General features: G+C 53.2%; 5 non-coding genes across 5 annotated transcripts; 1 reads left to right on the forward strand and 4 right to left on the reverse strand.

Moving 5' to 3' along the window:
* Window positions 1-227: 227 nt before the first annotated feature.
* TRNAK-CUU lies at window positions 228-302 on the reverse strand. The gene has a single exon. It is a non-coding gene; the product is annotated as a tRNA-Lys (tRNA).
* A 1,417-nt stretch (window positions 303-1,719) lies between these two features.
* On the reverse strand, window positions 1,720-1,792 carry TRNAF-GAA. Its single transcript has one exon. It is a non-coding gene; the product is annotated as a tRNA-Phe (tRNA).
* Window positions 1,793-4,222: 2,430 nt separating this feature from the next.
* Window positions 4,223-4,294, reverse strand: TRNAQ-CUG. The gene has a single exon. It is a non-coding gene; the product is annotated as a tRNA-Gln (tRNA).
* A 2,321-nt stretch (window positions 4,295-6,615) lies between these two features.
* On the reverse strand, window positions 6,616-6,688 carry TRNAR-CCG. The gene has a single exon. It is a non-coding gene; the product is annotated as a tRNA-Arg (tRNA).
* Window positions 6,689-7,842: 1,154 nt separating this feature from the next.
* Window positions 7,843-7,915, forward strand: TRNAF-GAA. The gene has a single exon. It is a non-coding gene; the product is annotated as a tRNA-Phe (tRNA).
* Window positions 7,916-15,830: the final 7,915 nt, after the last annotated feature.

Here is a 15,830-nt window from a genome sequence, read left to right on the forward strand (position 1 = left end):
CTCTGCTGCTCCCCCTCTGGGCTTTCTCAGCACCTGGCCCCACAGCGCTTCCTGCCAGCCAGAGACACTGTGTTCTAGGCCTGCTCCTGTGGATGTGGCCTCTCTCCTGATTCCTGAGGAAAGGAACCTTCCCAGGAAATGGCCACAGCTTCTGGGAATCCGCATGTGGCTGGTGGACAGCACCAGGAATCATTTGGCTCCTGGCACACAAGGCAACTTAAAAGCTGAGCAGCCAGACGGGGACTTGAACCCTGGACCCTCAGATTAAGAGCCTGATGCTCTACCAACTGAGCTACCTGGGCTCATTGAGATCATCTTCACCGTTCAGCACAAGAGCGAGCAGGCCGGCAAATGAGAGGCAAAAAAAGTTCCCAGAACCCCTCTTCTTTTTCTGCACAGCCACTGCCTGTCAGCAGGATTCCTCCTCCTCCTCCCTCCTGTGCCTCAGTGCGACTAAATCTCCATAGCTAGACAGCCGGTCCGTCCGCTGCACCCCAATCCCCCATGCCTGAGCCTCCCTGCCAAAGCCCTGCACCTGGCTCCAGAGAATTAGGTCTCACATGTCGCTGGGAACTCGACTTCTTGTGCCCAGAGAGTCTCGGCCCCCCTCAGCAGATGACCTGAGAAGAACAATGTCCCCCTTTTCCAAAGAAGAGCTTGGAGGGGTTTTTATCATGTTACCAGGTGGCCTAATGGATAAGGTGTCTGAGTGTGGATCAGAAAACTGAGGGGTCAAGTCCCTTGGTGGTTGTGTTTCTGCAGTTGTGCTGAACATCCTGCTCCGTTCAAGGCTAGAAACTCTTCTTGGCCGCTCAGGCCAATGCTCTGACTTCAGGTAGAGCCCCGGGAAGAAGTTGGAGGGTGGGAGTCACAAAGGCTGGGGCATGAGCCCCAGGCGCTTCCAGCCTTTGCCCTTCCTGACTTGCCAAAGAAAGTGCGCGGCTTCCCGGGCTAGCGTGTGCGCCTGTCCCTGTGCTGGAGGGTACTTGCTACATAGCGTCTTCGGAGCCTGGGTGTTTCTCTGCTTCTCGCCAGCTGGGGAAAAGCCTCTTGGGGTAAAATCTCCTGCCCCACTGCAAAAGTCAGCACCTTGAGTGGGACCAGTCAGAGGCCCCACCATGGGGGCTGGCCCTGCTTTCCTACCATCTTGGGACGTTGGCCACAGAGCATCAGCAGCCGCCCCGCATGCTGGTGACCTTCAGTGGGTGTTTGGCATGGCAGGGAGCAGCCTGGCTGGGTGTTTTTGTGCCTGTCTGAAAGCCACACCTAGGCATGGTCCTGCCCTCCTCCAGTCCTGACCTCAGTTGCTCTGTGGCTTTTAAGCTTCCCTTGGAGCTGTCAGCACCAGCCGCCTCTGCTCCAGGTGCCCAGAGGAGGAGAGGTGTTGCTGGGTCACTTTTACAGATGCCCCTTCCCTGGTACTGCCCTTGCTCAGCTGCGCAGAGGAGCTTCCATCCCCACTCCCTGCCTGTCACTGCCCCTGCCCAGCAGCCCTCTGGCACCATTCCTGAGGGTCAACCTGCCTCGCTCTCTTCCTGCCATGTTGGGAAAGACAGCTCCCATCTCTCCTTGTTAAAGGTCAGGTGGGCCAACTAGGGGCAGAAGCCCATTCTATGTTTTCCTACTGCAGAGCCCAAGCTCAGGGACTCACCTTGGGTGCAGGCACCGCTGTGCTCCCACAAAACAAGCCACCACTGCACAAAGAGAGATGAAAGGACCCGCCAAAGCCTGGGATTGAACCAGGGCCCTTTAGATCTTCAGTCTAACGCTCTCCCAACTGAGCTACTTCGGCAGCTGCATAATAGTTTTTTGGCCTGTTGCTTCTCTGTCTGGGATGTGTTTGTCAGCAGTTGCACACAAAAAGGACAGGAAAACGAACGGCTGCTCCACAGCCCCACCGGAGGAACCCGATGCCCTTAGCTGTGGGGAGTAAGAAGTGGCTGTTGGCTGACAGGGCCTGTCCCCGAGGAGCTGGAACAGCAGCTGCCGCCTCCCCCTTGGCTCCAGGTTGTGGGAAATGCTCATTGCCTGGCTGCATGGGCGGCTGCTGCTCCGTGCTCTGGAGAGCGTCTGTATTGCTCTGTCAACCCCCCGTCTTCACTGAGCCGGTCTGGTAAGGTCCCAAGTGCCCCCTCCGGCCTGGCAGCTGAGAGTCTGTGCAGACATCAGCCCCCCTGTCAGCCCCACAGGCAGCAGCAGCGCCAGCCCCCCCAGCACCACAGGGGCACTCAATGCACTTCCTGAGGGGAAATGGCTCCTTGGCGTCCAGCTGCTAGAGTGAGAGCCAGGAGAGAGCAGTGTCTGGCTCACCGTGGGGGAGAGAAGAGACCTGGTGAGTGCGGATCTCCCTCAGCCTCCCCCACAAGGCTGGTCAGTTGAATTGTCACTGTGATAGTCGGTGCTTCCCTTCAGGGCCGGCCCTAGAGGGGTCTGTGACAAATCCCCCATTTCCTCCCCAGGCCCTGCCCCCACTCCAACCCTTCCCCAAGCCCCCACCCCTGTCCCATCTCTTCCCACCCTGCACCTTCCTGCCCCATTCCTCTCCCTCCCCCACCTCTTACTGTCCCTGCTCCTCCCCCTCCCCGCCCAGCGCCTCCCTCACCCCACTGAACAGCTGATCACTGGCAGGTGGGAGGGGCTGAAGGGGAAGAGGAGGAGCTTGTCAGCAAGGCCTGTAGTGGGGGGGGAGCTGGCTGCCAGTGGGTGCTGAGCACCTATTTTTTCTCTGTTGGTTCTGCAGCCCCGTAGCTCCCATGGAGTCGCTGACTTGGCTCCTTTCACACTCTAGAGAGAGGAGCAGAACCAGGGCTATGGCTGATCTATGGGCACCAGGTGAGTGGCAGAGGCTTCAGCTGCTGAGAGTTTGCCTGACCCCTCAGGGACACAGGGTGAGGGGGTGTCCCAGGCATCTCTATGAAAGGAGCAGAACAGGATTTACTTGGGGTGGGGAGAGATTTCAACTCCAACACCTTAACCACTCGGCCATCACAGCTGTGAGCACAAAACTACCCCAATGCCAGAGAAACTGGTAAAGAATCCCAATGCCCAGGCGTGAAGTCATCTGAACTACAGGATTCCCACCGCAAACCTGGCTCCCAAAGGACAGGGAGGATTGGGGGTTTGTTCTCTTTGCTTAGCCATGTGCAGTCGCACAGAGAGCACGTTTAACAGTCTCCCCTCCCACAGAGCGGGAAGGGGAAATGATTCTTAACTTGAAGCCTGATGTAGGGTGACCAGACATCCTGATTTTATCGGGACTGTCCCAATATTTGCTCTCCCCCCGACACACACTCTAACCACTGGCCCCCACTCCCCTCCCAGGGCTGGAGATAGAACCCAGGAATTCTGACCACCAACCCCCCTCCTCTGCTTTGACCACTAGACCCCACACTCCCCTTTTAGATTTTAGGCTCGCTGCCTCTTCTATCCATGCACCCCACCTGTCTATCCCTTTGCCGCCCCTGGGCAGGGAGCAGGCTGGCTGGGTGTCTTTGTGGCCGTCTGCTGGCCATGGTCCTCTCCTCCTCTTGCCCTGCCCTCAGTTGCTCTGTAGCTTTTAAGCCTTCCCTTGCAGCTGTCAGCACCAGCCACCTCTGCTCTAGGTGCGCTGAGCAGGAAAGGTGTGTTGGGCTCCAGCCTGTGACTCTTCCTCCATCCTGCCTAGCCCTGACTATCAAGACTGGCCCTGGCACTCAGGGCCGGCTCCAGACCCCAGTGCACCAAACGCGCACTTGGGGCGGCCTTTTGCTGGCAGGCGGCTCCGGCGGACCTTCCGCAGTCATGCCGGCGGGAGGTCCACCGGAGCCGCAGGACAGGTGGACCTGCCGCAGGCATGACTGCGGATGCTCCACCGGAGCCGCGGAACCAGCGGAACCTCCGCAGGCACGTCCTGCTTGGGGCAGCAGGATTGCTAAAGCCGCCCCTGCTGGCACTCCTTCCTTCAAGTGCCATGTGGACAAGAGGTAATGTGGCTGCAAGCAAAATGGCCAAACTTGTGGGCATCAGGTGAAGCTGTGAGAATCCCAAGCATCTGGTCAAACCACAAGACTGCAGGCATCAGCAACCAGGGTAACAAGTTTTAGAGCCTCAACCCATTGTGGCCATCACAACCTGGCCCTCGTGGGCGAGTCACCCAGCAGGAGGGGAAAGATTTGTTCTTGTACAGCTGGAGACAGGGAAGTTGAGCCCTGTGAACTCCAGGGCTTTAGCACAATCCAACACAAGGTCCCACTGAGATTTGAACTCAGATTGCAGGATTCAGAGTCCTGAGTGCTGCCCGTTACACCATGGGACCAGCTCATGCTGCTGTCTCTGTGCATCAGTGACCCTCACGGGGCTGGCTCGTGTAAGGGACTGTTGGCCCCTTACTAAAACTTAGTGGGGTTTTTGGTTGGCTAGTTCCCAGTCCCAATAGAAGGGGGAAGGGCCAATGGGAAATCAGGACCCTGAGACTGACAGGCCCCTGGGCAATGGGGAGAGGCCAAAGCTCCAAGTTAGCCGCACTGACAGGCCAGGCAGTGTAATGAGGGAGTCACCAGGCCAGGGGATCCCATCCTCCCTGGGAGCTGGAACTGCCTGAGCCAGAGTGGGGCGGAGCTAAGGAGAGAGCAGGAGCCCGAGAAGAGCCGGGGAGCAGAGCTGGGCAGGTGTAGTGCCAGAAACTGCTCCCTGTAGGACTTTGCTACCTGTAGCAGTTACTGAGACCTGAGGTTGTTCTTATTTGCTGACTTGTCCTAATTGGTTAAAACTTGAGAGTGGTGGGGGATGGAAACATAAAGGCTTCATCCTCCAAACGACCCTGCCTGGTGTCCATCTGTATCTATTACCTCTTAACACCGGATTGTAAAAAATAGAGTGAGGTCATTTAAACATCATTTATTTTGCAGCTTCATTTACTATGCTAACAATGTAGCATCCTGACACCGATACTTCTGCCCATGTGACCTGTGGGTTGGATTCATTTTAGTGGGATGTGGGAGATGTGGAGGATAATTTAAACTCTTAATTTCCTTATGGTTTCCCTGCAATATACTTTTCTGCTGGTGCAATTTCTGACCATTGCACGTCTATTATATTTATTACAATAGCACAAGTAAGTCACACAAGTGACATAGTCTAGGGGCTTGGCTACACTTGCAAGTTAGAGCCCATTATAGCAGCCCCGGGTGCCCTAACTCCTGAGGTGTCCACACTGGCAAGGCACATGGAGCACCTGGGCTCTGCAGCTGGAGCGCTCCTGGTAATCCACCTCCATGAGAAGTATAAAGCTTGCTGAGCCCTGCTGAAATGCCCGGGCATCAGTGTGGACGACGTGTTGCATCACTGCACTGTGTTTGGCATCAGGAAATGTCCCATAATCCCCTGAAGTCAAGTGCCCACTCTGGTCATTGTTTTGAAATCGGTTGCAGGCATGCGGATATCCCCTTTCAAAGCTCCGTTTCTGACAGCCGGCTGCTTATCTGCTCTGGGACAAAGCAACCATTAGTGTGGAATGCTGCTGCTGTTGTGAGTGTGTGTGAGAGAGGGGGGGTCTGCTGCTGTCCGAACACACAAGACAGCATGCTGAGACACTGTCAGCCCCCCAAACACACCGTTGCTCCCCCCACGTACGCACAACACACTTCCTGTCACACTCCACCCCCATCCCCCATTTGAAAAGCACGTTGCAGCCACTTGCACACTGGGATAGTTACCCCAGTGCACTGCTCTCTGTGGCATTGCCAGAGCTGCTAATGTGGCCACTCCAGTGCGCTTGCAGCTGTCAGTGTGAACACACGGCAGCGGTTTCCCTGCTGTGGTTTCACTCCCAGTGCTCTACATCTGCAAGTGTAGCCAAGCCCTAAATTTGCCAGACCAACCGAACTCAGTAACTGCCCTCCACCACCATGTGCAGTAAGTAGGGGCATGGTGAAGCACACACCGCACTTGCTGGCTCAGCCTTGTGCATGGTGGGGTGGCCACCTCCCCGTTGATGAGACCTGGTCCCACCATCTCCGTGGAGCTCCAGGCTGCCCTGCTGCCATCCCTGTCTGTGTTGTCTTCTCTAGCAGTTGACTGGAAGGTGAGCATTGGCCACATGCCATGTAGCCGTGTTGTCTCGAAGGGCGAAAGCAGGAGGAATGATGCCTTCATAGCCCACCCAATATTCCATAACATAGTTAAGGAAAATATTTCTCAATGAACTCTCAGTAAAAGATCAGAAGCAGCCAGTGTCCACATCAGTCTATGAGCATTGGTATTTTTTTGAAATTTGTCAGACCAACCTATCTAACACCTAACACCCATTTGAAGTTCTTCTTTTCACACTGTTGCTCATTCTCAGGTTCTGCTTTATCTCCAGACAGATCCAGTCTCTTTCAGAACAGCCTTGCTCTTTCTGTCTGTTTCACTCACTGAGGTGTCAGAGTAAACACTCCCCTTCCTTCTATTCTCAGACAAACACTAGTATTAAGTGTTTGCTACTGATGGGTCTAGAAAGCATTTGTCATAGTAGAAGATGCCATTTCTGGGGGATTGCTCCCAAGATCCAGTACTTTGGGTTCAAACGTCTCCCAGCTTCCTTGGTGAAAATAACACCAAGGCTTCTTTGCAATCTACAAGAAGAAAGGAGTTTTTCACCCCAGATGGGACTTGAACCCACAATCTCTGGCTTCGGAAGCCAATGCCTTATCCATTAGGCCACTGGGGCCCTGAAAAGCAGCAAAAACAGGGATGGAAATTCCCTCTCAGGAGTGCACATTCCTCACATTCATTCAGAAGCCAAATACCCCATTTAATGGCCTTACAGAAACGTCTGCATCCCCTGGCAGCGAGGCACCTGGGCAGGTGGCTGACAGAGCTGAGCACCACCTTTCTGCCAGCCATCGTTAGAGAAGAACCCCACCCTAGAGTCACCCCTCCCTCCTTCAGCACCTCCACAGCTGTGGCTCTGAGTGGCAGTAGGATGATTAGGGGGTGAATCCGGGGCTGGAAGGGGGGTTAGGTTGGCCTGTAAGGAGTAACCAGGTGGGGCAGACCCAGGGGGAGGCTGTGGGCTGCTGGTCGGTTGTTGGGATCCGAGCTCTAGATCAAAGCTGCACAGGGACCTGACACCCAGGGTTATAAGGCCGACATAGTGACCCTCTTACTGGCCTCGGTGACCCCCAAACCCTTGTTACTAAGGGCATTGAGGAGTCTCTGTCCCTTAATAACATCTGGGAGCTCCCCAGCAGGCTGCGGGCGTCAGCCGCCTCCTGCCTCACAGGTTAGACTCTTGGCGCTGTGCCAGCCGCCCCCTCGCTTGCAGGCCCAGTGTAAGAAGCAGGAGGCCTGGTGCTGGCAGAAGAGGGTTTTGATTAATCGAGCTCTGTGTGATGGGCACAGGATGCTTCCACTCAGTAGCATAGCTGTGGGGGAGCAAGGGGAGCAGCTAAGGGAGTCGGGTGCCTCCGGTGGGGGTGTGGAGCAGCCGTTCGTTTTCCTGTTCACACTCCTCTGCGGTGTGAAAATCGGGGAGGGGAGGCAGAAGCCCCACTTCCCTCCAGAAATGACGTCCAGTGGGGGAAGCCAGGACAACAGGGTGGGGTGGCAGGTGGTGGCCAGACTCTCACCGCCAGGGTCTAGTCTAGCTCAGGGTCCAGCTCAACTTCCTCCCCATGCCACTTGCCTCCAGTCCCCTTCCCCCACCAGGTCAACCCGGGCACTAGGGCAGGAACGGGGTGAGGCAGCAAGTCAAGCTGAGCAAGGCAGGCAAAAGCGAGTCTTGTCTTCATGGGCACCTCCCAATGACGTCCTTTTTGTGTGCAACTGCTGCAAAAACATCCCGGGCAGAGAAGCAACAGGCCAAAACACTGGCATATAGCTGCCAAAGTAGCTCAGTTGGGAGAGCATTAGACTGAAGATCTAAAGGTCCCTGGTTCAATCCCAGGCTTTGACAGGTCCTTTCATTCTCTTTGTGCAGGGGCAGCTTGTTTTCTAGAAGCCCAGTGGTGCCTGCACCCAAGATGAGCAGGGTTTCCCTGGGGTAAAGCAATTTTGGGGGCCCCTTCCATTAAAAAAAAAGTGGCAATACTGTATTCTCATGGGGCCCCTGCAGGGCCTGAGGCAAATTCCCCCACTTGCCTCCCCTCTGGGTGGCCCTGCAGGTGAGTCTCTGATCTTGGGCTCTGCTGTAGGAAAACATAGAATGGGCTTCTGCCCCTAGTTGGCCCACCTGACCTTTAAGGATGGGAGCTGTCTTTCCCAACATGGCAGGAAGAGAGCAAGACAGGGTGACCCTCAGGAATGGTGCCAGAGGGCTGCTGGGCAGTGACAGGCAGGAATAGGGGATGAAAACTCCTCTGTGCAGCTGAGCAAGGGCAGTACCAGGGAAGGGGCATCTGTAAAAGTGGCCGTGTGGAAGGTGGAAGGGATTTGGGGGCCCAGGAGGAGGTGCTTGATGTTCAGTGCCTTGGAGCAGCTGGACTTAGCCATGGTGGGTGTTCAGGAAATGCCCATTAATAACTCTAGGGTAGCTCAATAGGCAGAGGGTGATTGGAGGAAGGGCCTCCTGGCCAGGGAAGAATGATGGGGCTGGAGTCACATTCGTGGTGCGAGTACAGAAGGTGGTGGAGCTCCAACCAGGGAGGGCATTACTGGTGGGCTTTGTGCTCTGTGGCACTGGTTACTGCTATATTAGTGTGTATGGTCCCCAGTTAAGGCATGAGAGGGAAGATCAAAGGCTCCCTTCCTCTGGACTGCATGATGTTCGTTGTTGTTGGCGGGGGGTTAATTGTGTCAGCCGGCCTGAGCACCGCTGGTCCTGTTTTCCCAACCGTCAGAGGAAACATTTTCACAATGAGCACTACCTGGCGCAGGTCGGCTTAGAGGAGCTCACTCCAGCCACAGAGGGGGTTCACCTTTCTGCGGGGACAGACCAGGACTCGCATTGACCGGATTTATGCTTAGCTTTTGTGTCTTTAGCACGTTGCTTCTCAGATTCTTTCTTGGCCTGACTTGTTACACTTTGACACTTAACAGGCCAGAGTTTGTGCACCTTCCTATTATCCTCACTAGGATCTGATTTCCAAATTTTGAAGAATGACTTTTTGCCTCTAACAGCCTCCAGTACTCGGCCGTTTACCTAGAGTGGCGTTCTGCTGGTCGTCCTATTGTCGTTTCTGATTTAGGGCAAACGTTTCATCTGAGCCTCTAATTGCAGTGTTTTTCAACAGTCTGCATGCTGCTTGCAGGCACCTAACACTTGTGACAGCAGCTCCTTTTAATTCCCACCTAACCATCTGTACTTATGCCGATAGGTCGACTTTAGGTCTTTAACTTTGAGCGGTAGCTGAGAAGATGGTAAATCGGGCAGAAACCCATTCGACAAACCTCTTCATTTCCTTGTTATTTCCTGACTTCTTCATTCATCCCCTTTTCCTTATTTCCTGGCTGAGGCGGCGGCCTGCCAGGGAGCTCCCCGGCTCCTCTGGCTGCCTGGGCTGAAAGCAAGAGGCAGGCCTGGGGGTGGTGAGGGCCTCTTGTCCCGTAATGAGGCCGTAGTGCTTCCTGGTCCCCTTTTCCCACCCACACCGGCGGGCGGCTGCTGCGGGAGAACACGAGGGAGGCTCTCGGGGCGCTAGGCAGCGCTGTGTGGCTGTCAGGGGAAAGAGCCTTCTTCTCTAAAGATGGCTGGCAGAAAAGTGGTGCTCAGCTCTGTAAGCGACCTCCCCAGTAGCCTCGCTGCCAGGGGTTGCAGACATTTCTGTAAGGTGCAGAAAGAGGTTATTTGGCTTCCAAGTTAATATGAGAAATATGCATTTAGGAGATTGAATTTCCATTTTTCCACAGGGCCCCAGTGGCCTAATGGACAAGGCAATGGCTTTCTAAGTCAGAGATTCTGGGTTCAAGTCCCATCTGGGGTGAAAAACCTGCCTCTATATTGCAAGGAAACCTTAGCCTTATTTTCACCAAGAAAGCTGGGAGATGTTTGAACGCAAAATATTGGATCTTGGGAAAAATGCCCCAGAAATGGGCATCTTGACAAATGCTTTCTAAACCCCTCAGTAGCAAACAATTAATGCTAGTGTTTGTCTGAGACTAGAGGGAAGGGGAGTGTTTACTCCAACACCTCAGTGAGTGAAACAGACGGAAAGAGCAAGGCCGTCCTGAAAGAGAATGGATCTGTCTGGAGACAAAGCAGCCCCTGAGAATGAGCAACAGTGTGAAAAGAAGAGGTTGAAATGTGTGTTAGATGTTAGTTAGTGTTAGAGGGTTTATCCCTTCACCCTCCCATTACCGGGTCCTTCTTGCGTACACACAGAGCAGCAATACGCAAAGTCCCAAGGTGCAAACAATTAGATGTTTATTGGATTGAACTTCCAGCAAGCAATGATTCCAGTTTCCTTCCTCGGTGTCCCCATCCCAGCCCTGACGCCACAGAGCCTTGCCTGTGTCCCTGTTCCCATTCTCCCCCTTAGCAAAACATAGGACATATGGTGACACATGTCCTGATAGGGCCAGGCATCAAGGTGGAAGGTGCTGATATTCCATTTGTCCCACTGCCCCGTGCGTAGTACAGGGCCCTGCACCTTCTCTCGTAGCAGCCTGCCACACCTGTTCCAATTAGCGTTCCAGACTTCCCACTATAGTGGGCCCGAGAAGGTTGGGTCCAGGTTGTCTAGTACAGGGGGGAGGGGCTTACTCCATTACTTCTAGGTTATTTCCACAGGCAACGTCACACAAGTATACTTAGCAATACACCAGCCGCTGTAACAATCCACAGCTACACCGAGAGACCTGAGCACTGCAGCATGGTCCAACATCCCAGCCACCACCGAAACACCTCCTCTCCTCCTTCGACGGGGTCAAGCCCTTAACATGCCCAGTTGCAATACGCTGCCGCTGCAGGTTTTCGTGCTTTTGTCCATATCATAAGTCCATTGAATGTCCACAGAGAAATGGGTTATTGTCCAAACCAACTTAACCACGTGCTGTGGAATCAGGCCGTATGCGCTGGTTCGATTATTCACAGCAGTAAGATTCACAGGTCTATCTGTGCACCAAAGCCCAGAGATCAGTGTGTAGTGTGGAATTTGGTTAGGGGCTGGGGTAATTGTGCCCCCAGTAATATGTACATTTCCAGCAAAACACCTCATACACAGTACACCCAATTGTCCACCCCTTGCCATGGGCCATTGGGTGTGCTCCTCCACGGCCATCAGGGAGGGGCACATTCAAACATCTTCTCTGGATTTACACCATTTTACACACCCCTCCATTGATTCCCAGCGAGCAAATTCCCTTCTCATTATTCCCATAGGGCTTGTGGGGCCCACCTTAGCTGCCGATTCACTTCCAGATACCACGGTAGCTATTACACAGGTGCTGGCCTCCTTGTCGAGCATTTTGAATGTCCACACACATCTTCCCCCAGGTCAGCCTTTTGAAGCCATCCCCACTCATGTCATGAGGTTTTTCTGTTCATTGAAACACAACAATGCTAACAACAAGACAAACACCACAGACAAACAATACAAAACATAGATTCATGGTATTATGGTTTAGTCTTTTGCTGGCACCAGCTTGCTCGTAGAGTGTCTGAAAACAAAAGAAACAATTTCACACACACACACACCCCGTGGGGACAGATTAGTGCTTAATAATAATAATACCACTTCCTTTTACAAATTTCCTTGCTAATTGCAGGAAAAACAGAAGAATTCCCTCCAGGCTGTCCTTATTTTGTTCTATAGTCAGATAGTGAATTACTCCCCTCACTGGTCATTTATGAAATTCATGAAGTGGTGTGCCTCAGTTTCCCCTCTTGTACAACAGACCAAGTTTGCAATAGTTTCTCTGCTGTACCAAGCATTAAGTTTATCCTCAGGTAACAGCTGAGAGACAGCTTTAGATTTAGCTTTAGCACTATACACACACACACACACACACTCCTTAGGGTTAACTGTCCCCCTTATTTTCAGACTTGACTTGTTTTTTCACCTCCCTTTCCTGGAGGGCCACAATCTGAGTCTTCCAGTAGCTTGTTTGCTGACCAGATGTATTCATTATTTGCAGCTCCTTTGTGCTGCCACTGATGGGCAGTTCTCTCCTTCCCCCATCAGCTAGGTCATTTGCATTCACACCGGCTTTCGGGCTTGGCTTTTGGATCCAAAGCCATCAGCAGCTCAGAGACTGTCTTAAAAGGGACACAATCAACTTCCACCCGAGTTCTGATTACTTTCCACTTTCATCTTCTGCTTCAAAACACACAGATCTGAAAAAGAAACCACAACCTATTGTGGCTCCCTTTGGAGCCCTAATAGGGTTTGAGCTAAGTACCATGTTTTGTTTGCATTTCTTTTACCCTTTCTCCAATATACACTGCACACGTCCTGGGAAAAAGCACATTCCTTCCATAGTTTAACCTTCATGACATTATATTACAAACCATAAGTCTCAGTTTAGGTTTTTAAAACCTTACACAATTACACAAAATATTTTGTTTTGTCTAACAGCCCTTGCACTGCAATAATTTTTTTTTACACAACTGTACCCCGATTACACGTCCATCTTGTACAACCAGAGCCAGCCAGGGGCAGGCAAGTTAAGTGCCAATAGAAACCCCTGACATTCCTTTAGAGATTTTGCTTACATTACCCAGGAGTCAAATCATTTTGATGAGATTATCTCCCCGCCTGCTGCCTGCAGCCGTCCCCTATAGACCGTTTCTGTGGGCAAAGGGCCCATTTCCCCTCAGAATGGCTGTAAAGGCTTCTCGGGACAAAACATAGTGGTGGTAGCAGCCACTTTACCTGACCCTCTTGTATAATATAATTACTAAGCTTCCATCCAACGTGAGTGCACAGAGCTGCACATACAGTTACCTTTATATAACTGGGTTTTATTATTAAACCAAAAACTGCCCTTCTTGTAACACCACAACTGTTGCCTTTTCCTATTTCCACAACTCACAAATGTTTCCTTTCCTCCAAACTCTGTATTATTAATTTTTGCAAAACCCTGGGCGGCTGCACTGCAGTGCTGGGGTGACTCTGCAGGTGGAGAAGCTGCTGTGGAGCAATGTAGAGCAGGTGCAGGAAGGAGCCGGGGTCACTGTTCACATTGTGAACTGCACAATTTTCCAAATTTGGGAATGTCCGAGAACAATTCTAAGGGGAAGGTGACTGCAGAGCAGTGACACTGGAGGTGCCCAGACCTCCAACGGGGGTGGTGTGGAAATTAATAATGGGAAGATCATTTGCGAAATTAGTCGTCACTGACAAGATTTGTCTCTTCTTATTTCCGGTTGCGGTGTTATTTAGCAGAATCAGGACATATTTTTACTATGTTAATTAAACACATACTTTTATTTAACTGAGCCAAAAACTTAGTGTCACTTATTTTTTTCTCTGTCCTAACAAGAATTAAATGAATGTTGTGACTTTCTGGAAAGTGCAGGGAGATTAAATGTGAGGAATTCAGTCCCTGTGTTTGTGAGCTGATGTTTTCCTCTCACAGGTCAGTGCCTGCATTGAAATACCCAGAGGGATCTAAGGGCTGGTGTACGCTGGGCACAGGGGTGTTCACAGAAGGGGCGGGGCCTCAGGTGGAAGGGGCGGGGCAGGGCGTTAGTCTCCCCCAGCTGGCGGTTCACGCCCTGCCCATGGTGTTGCAATGAAAGAGGCTGCCCAGTCTGCACTTGTAGTGAGGTTCCCCCACTACGTGGCCGCAGGAGACAGGCAGGTGACAGCAGGGGAAGTGGCGACACAGGAGCTCTCAGCAGCAGGGTGATGGACAATGCCGTGGAGCAGCAGCGACGCAGAGTGAACAGGGCAAACCGAGAGCCAGTTGAAGGAGTGGCAGCAGCAGAAGCTGAGAGTTTGCTTGATGCCTTCGCCCGCTGCTGTTTTCTGCTGGTCGCTGGGTGACAGTTCCTGCCTGTGGCAGCTGGGGGCTGCGGGGTCCCCTCGCTGCCTGTGGCGGCCAGGATCCGGGGGGGTCCCCTCGCTGCCCATGGCACCCAGGGTCCATGGGGTCCCCTCGCTGCCCATGGCGGCCGGGAGCTGGGGGGTCCCCTTGCTGCCCGTGGCACCCGGGGTCCATGGGGTCCCCGTGCTGCCCATGGCACCCGGGGTCCATGGGGTCCCCTCGCTGCCCATGGCGGCCGGGAGCTGGGGGGTCCCCTCGCTGCCCGTGGCGGCCGGGGGCCATGGGGTCCCCTCACTGCCCGTGGCAGCCAGGGTCCATGGGGTCCCCTCGCTGCCCGTGGCGGCCGGGGGCCATGGGGTCCCCTCGCCGCCCATGGCGGCTGGGAGCTGTGGGGTCCCCTAGCTGCCTGTGGCGCCCAGGGTCCATGGGGTCCCCTCGCTGCCTGTGGCGGCCGGGGGCTGTGGGGTCCCCTCACTGCCTATGGCGCCCAGGGTCCATGGGGTCCCCTCGCTTCCCGTGGTGGCTGGGGGCCATGGGGTCCCCTCGCTGCCCATGGTGGCCATGGTCCGTGCGGTGCCGATGGCAGCTGGGGGCTCTGGCATCCACCTGCAGTGGCTGGGAGCTATGGGGCCATCTGCAATGGCATTTGGCTGAGGCTTCTCCTCACCCCCCATGGTGACTGCGCACGCCAGGCTCTGCCTGCAGTGTCTGAGAGCTGGGGGCTCCCTCGCTTGCCTGTGGCAGCTGGGAGCTCCAAGGTCTTCGGTGCTGCAGGGTCTATTAGCAATGACGTGGGGCTGCAGGGTCCTCACGCCATCAATGCCTGCTGGGAAATCCTGGGTCCGCTCACAGCGGCTGGGAGCTCTGGGGTCTACTTGTAGGAGCTGGGAGCTGCAGGGTCCATATACAGTGGTGTGGGGCTGTGGGGGCTCCCCCGCCACCCATGGCTGCAGAGGTAGTATATATATTGTGTGAATGGTGCTCACATAACACAGAGAAAGTTGCCTATGCAGCTCACAATAGTAAATAGGGTCAGACCAGAAGTTCTCTTCTTTCCAAGTGGGAATTGTGCAGGGAGGAACAACAGACCTAGTGCAGCTGTGTTGCCACTGCCTACTAGCACTGAAATGGTTCAGAATGCCTTGGGTCAAGTGGCACCAGTTCTAAAAGTAAGGGTGATTTAGTGCTGTGGTTCTCAAACAGGGGTATCCAATGGTCTTCCAGGGGGTACAGCAACTCATCTAGATATTTGCCTAGTTTTACAACAGGCTACATAGAAAGCACTAGCAAATTTGTAACAAATTAAAATTCATATGTTGATCTGTTTATACTGTTCTCTATATACACTGAAATGTGAGTACAATACTTATATTCAAGGGATTTATTTTTATAAATATTGCATCTGATTTTGTAAGCAAGTAGTTTTTAAGTGAGGTAAAAAATGGGGGTATGCAAGAGAAATCAGACTCCTGAAAGGGGTACAGGTGTCTCTAAAGGTTGAGAGCCACTGATTTAGTGCAGGTACCACCGGTAACATAGAACCCTGCAAAAACTTCTAGTGCAGATGAATTTGAGAGCAAGCCAGAGAGAAACAGCTGCGGAGCATGCTAGAAAGGGCTGACCTGTCCGCCATGTCTGTGCCTGACAGGCGGTCATGTGGTACGGAGGAGCCTGTGAGAGGTATCCCAAAGCAAGAGGGTTTGATTAGTTGCTAGGAGCTCCACATGCTAATCAGGAGGTGTGTGTCTGTAAATAGCGACATAAACATCTTCTAATGGCCAGTGTGCTAAAGCTGTCTCAATTGTGCTTAATGAAATGGGAACCTGGTTTTAGATTTTTGGTCTTTAATTCTCTGGGGGTGAAACCTGTTGTATGAAAACATTCACCGTGGGAAGAAAGCTTGCGCACATTAGCCTGGGTGTGTAGCCGAGCACAGGTTTGTT

The sequence above is a fragment of the Mauremys reevesii genome, linkage group 23 (genome assembly GCF_016161935.1).
Source record: "Mauremys reevesii isolate NIE-2019 linkage group 23, ASM1616193v1, whole genome shotgun sequence".
NCBI lineage: Eukaryota > Metazoa > Chordata > Testudines > Geoemydidae > Mauremys > Mauremys reevesii.